Consider the following 6000-nt stretch of genomic DNA (forward strand, 5'->3'; position numbering starts at 1 on the left):
ATTCAAACACAACCGAGGAGATGGCTAAAAACCAAGAAAATCCGCTACCTCCTACAATTGCTGTTAATCAAAATCTTGCTCCGCGCACTATGTATGATTATGCTTAACCTAATTTAACAGGAACTGAGTCAAATATAGTTAGACCTACTATTGCTTCAAATAATTTTGAACTGAAACCTAACACAATTCAAATGATACAATAGTTTATTCAGTTTGATGGTTTGCAGGACGAGGATCCCAACGCTCATTTGGCAAATTTCCTAGAATTTTGTGATACCTTTAAAATTAATGGCATTTATGATGACGCCATTTGCCTTCGGTTGTTTCCCTTTTCATTAAAGAATAAGGCTAAACAATGGTTGAACTCGTTATAATGGTTGAACTCGTTACCACGAGGGTCAATCACTACTTGGGAACAAATGACTAAAAAATTGTTATTAAAATATTTTCCACCAGCTAAAACAGCCAAATTACGTAATGATATCTCTTCTTTTGTATAGATGGATTTAGAAACACTCTACGATGCATTGGGGAGATACAAGAACCTTTTGAGAAGGTGCCCTCACCATGGGTTACCGCTTTGGCTACATGTTCAAACGTTCCATAATGGCCTGAGTCCTTCGACTCAGTAGATGATTGATGTAGCCGCTGGAGGAACTATCAATAATAAGACACCTGAGTTGGCTTACGAATTTATTGAGGAGATGTCACTGAATAACTATCAGTGGCAAGTTATGAGAACAAAGCCGACGAAAGCAGCCAGTGTTTTCAACCTCGATGCGGTTACTAAGCTCTCTAACTAAGTAGAACTCTTAAAAAAAAGATTGACGGTTTGTGTGGTTCTACTCAGGTACATCTAGTGATGAGGTACGATTCGAATGGAGGAGGAGCATGCACAGAATATCAACCCTTCAACCCTAGCATCGAGGAGGAACAAGTCCAATATATGGGTAACAATAACTCTAGATCAAACACTACAGGAAAACAGACTTTTAGCATCGTTTTTTTTTGCCTTTAGCCGCGTTTTTAAGCGCCACTAAAAATTTTAGCGGCGTTTTCCCAAGCGCAGCAAAAAACGTCACTATATGTAACGCCGGTAAAATTAGCGGCGTTTGTTTGAAAAAAGTGCCACTAAAAGTCCTCGTCTTTAGCGGCGCTTTTTTAAAAAACGCCGCTAAAGACGAGGACTTTTAGCGGCGCTTTTAGAAAAACGCCGTTGAAGACCAGGACTTTTAGCAGCGTCTTTTTAAAACAAACGCCGCTAAAGACCAGGACTTTTAGCGGCGCTTTCTTTAAAAAACGCCGCTAAAGACCAGGACTTTTAGCGGCGCCTTTAGAAAAACGCCGCTAAAGACAAGGACTTTTAGCGGCGCTTTTAGAAAAACACCGCTAAAGAACAGGACTTTTAGCGGCGCTTGTTTTATAAAAACGCCGCTAATTTTCGTAATTTTGCAATATGTATTTTTGCACTTATATCCAACCCTCCTGCAAGAAATTCAACCAAAAACAGCAAATATACCATGAAATCCAACCAAAACCCGCAAATTTAAATAATACAAAATTATACGAAAAATATATTATATAAATTGTAAATGAATATTCAAAATATTCTTATAATAATGTTAAAAGTTACAAGAAAACAAATGTCTAAGATGGGGGATTTTGAAATTGCTGGAACATAGTCATCATAGACTGAAGCTGTAGCTGGAGTTCATTGTATTTTATGTTTTGCTCCGCCTCCCTCGCTGCTGCCTCCGCCTCTCGCCCTGCTGTCTCCGCTCTAAGTTGAGAAATTTGCTCATCTGTGCTAGCTTGTATCTGAACTATCTGATCTTTTAGCCTCTGAACTTCAACTTGACTTTGACTCCCGGAAGGCATGTATTGGTGCGAGGTGGATCCAAAATATTGGGTCGGGTTAACACCAGATCCTTTGAATCTAACCCGACCATACCTTTCAGGACCCAAAACTTCATTAATAATTCTGTTATCACTATCCTCAAAATTAACAGAACTATCAGTCGAAGCAGTCGCTTCATACTCTGCCTTCTTATCTTTTAGTTTCTCCTAATAAATCAGTTAAAGAGTTAGAAACGAAATATACAATAAAAAGGAATACAACATAACATTATTTAAATTAAACTAATAAAAACGACGAATTAAAACATTATAATTAAATATTATAAATATTTATAATGAATCAAATTTTATTAAGTAAATATACCATAATTTCTGCAGCCTCAGATGTCATCGGAGATCCATCTTTTTTCCTGTGCGTAATGTCAAAAAACTGAAGGCGTCCAACTTTTTGACCAGACGAGGCTTCCTACAATATAGTAGTAAATATTATTTAATAGTAAAAGGTCATTAATACTTTTCGATCCTGCCATGTGCGTAAATTTTTGTTTTTGCCTGCTACTTGCTCCAACTTGCTCATGGTCCTACATAATGAAATTATTATTACGTATATAGTAAATACTATAAACCAAAAAATTTATAAGAGTTTGCAAGTACATAATACCTCTCCTTTCTTCGATTTCCAAAATTGAACCGCATCTTCCCATTGGTACCTCAGCATTCCCCGTGGGACATTTTGCAATTTTTCTTCGAGGCTTATGGGTTTTTTAAAATATTCTTTTTCAAAATGCTTTTATGGTCTCTCCATTTTTTACCCAATGCCTTCTTGATATAGGCATCAGAGACCTCTAAAGCAAACGTCTCCTAAAAAACACAAGTTTAGAAAGTAAATATAAATGAAACTTAAACCAAAGTATTATAAATTACATTAACGTTTTGTTACCTTAATATTAGAGAGAGCTTGATTTTTATTGCTATCAGGCATGTTATGCCATGATTCGTAGTTGATGGGCAACATATTGGCATTTCGTGCTATAATGCCCAAATAGCCTGCTAAAAGTCGAGCTTATTGTCCAACAGGCTGACCATGGCTGTTTCTAGTTACTTTGACACACTCGACAAAATTTAAGTTATATAAATCTATTAGGAGCGTACGTCCTCAACCTCTCTACGTCCGACCATTTTCAGCTGAAAAATAATATATTATTACTATATTGAAATTTAAAAAAAATCAGTAATAAAATTTAATACAATTTGTAAAATAAACTTAACATTACTTTGAAATTCCACAGACTCATCAAGTGTCTCTGGCACGCTTGAAGATCCAACAACTGTCTGCTGTTCAGTACTTACTTCTTTCGAATTTGTAGTATTCTGTACAATACTAAGATCTCTTAATCTTCTTCTAGGCATTTTTCCTGCAACACATAAAATAGTTAAAATTTTAGTAAGAAATAACAACAATAGTAAATATAAAATAGTTAAATTATATAACATGACCAATGTTAAAATTATAACATTACATATAAATAAAAAATCATAAAATCTTACTACATCATAAATCGTAAATATCTTCGTCCACATCCTGACAAACCCATTGAAATTGTGTACTAGTACTAGGGATATTTTCATCTAAGTCTTGTTCTGGAAAAGGCAAAGTTTCTAATCTTTCAACGATGTCATCTCTACTTCCATTCCCCATGTAAAACAAGTCTCTAGGGGTGTTTCGGAGTACAACGTACCAACCCTCATCAATTGGATCTTTCGAGTAAAAAACTTGTTTAACTTGAGAAGAAAATACATACGGCTCGTCTATCAAATGTTCTCTAGTGTGAATTAATTGAGAGAAATTCACCATTGTAAAACCAAACTGATCATTTTTAATTCCACGAGCAGTATTAGCATCAGCCGAATCACATCAAAATAAGACAACTTTCCATTTTCCATAATAATCCAACTCAATAATGTCGGTTAGAAGTCCATAATACTCCACATTTCCCTCGACAGGATTACTGTCCCTAGCACTAGCGTAACTTGTAATTAAAGAATTAACAACTACTCCACAATTTTGAGTTCTCCTCAATCTCTCGCGACATTTGGTATGAAATCTGAATCCATTCATGATGAAGCCACTATATCTTTTTACTACTCGATTCGGACCTTAGGAAAGCCATTTAACTTCGTCATTAATGACATTCCCACTCCAAACCTATTGAATCGAAAATAAATTGAGTAATTACAAATGTTATGAGAAAACATTATTATTTCTCAATAAAATGTTGAGTTGCATACCGTTTGGCTTAACCATTCACGAAAGATTCTTCGAATAACCTATTAATCTCGCGATGTTGTAATCTTCGTGAGCGTGGACGAGATCTTAAGATTTGTTTGTACTCACTATGTTAAACACATGTTTAATTCGTTAAAAAATAAACAAATCAAAAAAAGAAGAATATTTATCATATTTTAGAACTTACTTGCGTAATTGTTCAAGTACATCGTGGTGGAAAAGAACATATCTATGTGCTTGTATCCAAGATCGGTCATCTAATTTTGCAATTTCAACTTTGCCGATTGGTTCTCCATAACTTTGAAATAAATAAGTTTTGTCCAAGTTAAGATCATTGAGTCTGGCATTTCTACTTGGTCTATTCAATCTTGTTTCAACATCTTCTAAATATCTAGAACAGAATGTCATACACTCCTCTGCCAAGTAGCCTTCAGCAATTGATCCTTCCGGATAACACTTGTTAAAGCAATAAGACTTCAATTTGCTTAGGAACCTAAACACCATATACAACATTATCAAAACTGGTAACTATAGGTATAAAGGTGAATGCCTTTGAAATAAATTAGCACCTTTCAATTGGATACATCCAACGATAGAAAACCGGCCCACCAATTATTGCTTCACGAGGGAGATGAATGACAAGGTGCACCATAATAGTGAAGAAGGAAGGTGGAAAGATCTTCTCCAAATTGCATAATGTCAAAGCGGCTCGATCTTGTACTTTTTCAAGTTCTTCAACATTCAGAACTTTGCCACAAATTGCTTTCATTATATTGGACAGTTCAATTATACAGGACGTTACCTTCTTTGACATACAGCACCGTAAAGCAACTGGAAGTAGATCTTACAGCAGGATGTGATAGTCATGTGATTTTAATGAATATAGTATTCGATCTTTAAGACTTACACATCGAGATATATTTGATGAGTATGCATCCAGAACCTTTATATCCTTCAACACCGTGCAGAACATTTCTTTCTCTTCCTTTGACATTGCAAAAATTGTAGGCGGCAACCAATATTTTCCTTTAGGAAGTACTTGGGGATGAAGATCACGCCTAATTCCCATGTGAACTAAATCAAGTCGACTCTGAAGATTATCTTTTGATTTACCATCGACGTTCAAAATTGTCTGGATGATGTTCTCGCAGACATTCTTCTCAATATGCATCACATCAAGATTGTGGCGAAATATGTGATGCTCCCAATAAGGAAACTCAAAAAAAATACTTCTTTTCTTCCACAAGTCCGCCTCATTAGGGTCATCCTCCTCGTCAGATTCATCATCAGATTCATCCCTCGATCGTCTATTTGTTTGCCTGTTAGATGGTTGATTCAGCTTCCCGTAACTGAAATCCATATCTTTTAACATGAATAAGATTTCAGATCCAATGGTCTGCTTAGGAGCTTTTTTCAACTCTTCAGTACCGTCAAATAAAGCCTTCTGAAATCTATATCTATGATTTTCATCTAACCAGCGACGATGCTTCATATAGTAGAACTTCTTCCCATTATATAACCACTGTGAACACGTTTGAGCAGCACAACAATGACAAGCATAACGTCCTTTGGTACTCCAACCAGATAAATTCACATATGCCGGGAAATCATTAATTGTCCACATCAAAGCAGCACGTAGGTAAAAGTTCTCCTTTCTCAATACATCATACGTCTCAACACCCACCCATAATTGTTTTAACTCTTCAATAAGTGGCTGCAGATATATGTCAATATCATTTCCGGGGCCTTTCTCTCTGGGGATAATCATAGATAACATCAAAGAAGATTGCTTCATGCAGAGCCATGGAGGCAAATTATAAGGAACAAGGACCACAGGCCATGTACTGTACGAGGTG

The 6000-nt window shown here is 35.9% G+C and overlaps 1 non-coding gene across 1 annotated transcript; it reads right to left on the reverse strand.

Moving 5' to 3' along the window:
* Positions 1-467: 467 nt before the first annotated feature.
* On the reverse strand, positions 468-574 carry LOC121206924 (small nucleolar RNA R71). The gene has a single exon (XR_005902101.1). It is a non-coding gene; the product is annotated as a small nucleolar RNA R71 (small nucleolar RNA).
* Positions 575-6000: the final 5426 nt, after the last annotated feature.

The sequence above is a fragment of the Gossypium hirsutum genome, chromosome A01 (assembly GCF_007990345.1).
Source record: "Gossypium hirsutum isolate 1008001.06 chromosome A01, Gossypium_hirsutum_v2.1, whole genome shotgun sequence".
In the NCBI taxonomy this organism is placed as follows: domain Eukaryota; kingdom Viridiplantae; phylum Streptophyta; class Magnoliopsida; order Malvales; family Malvaceae; genus Gossypium; species Gossypium hirsutum.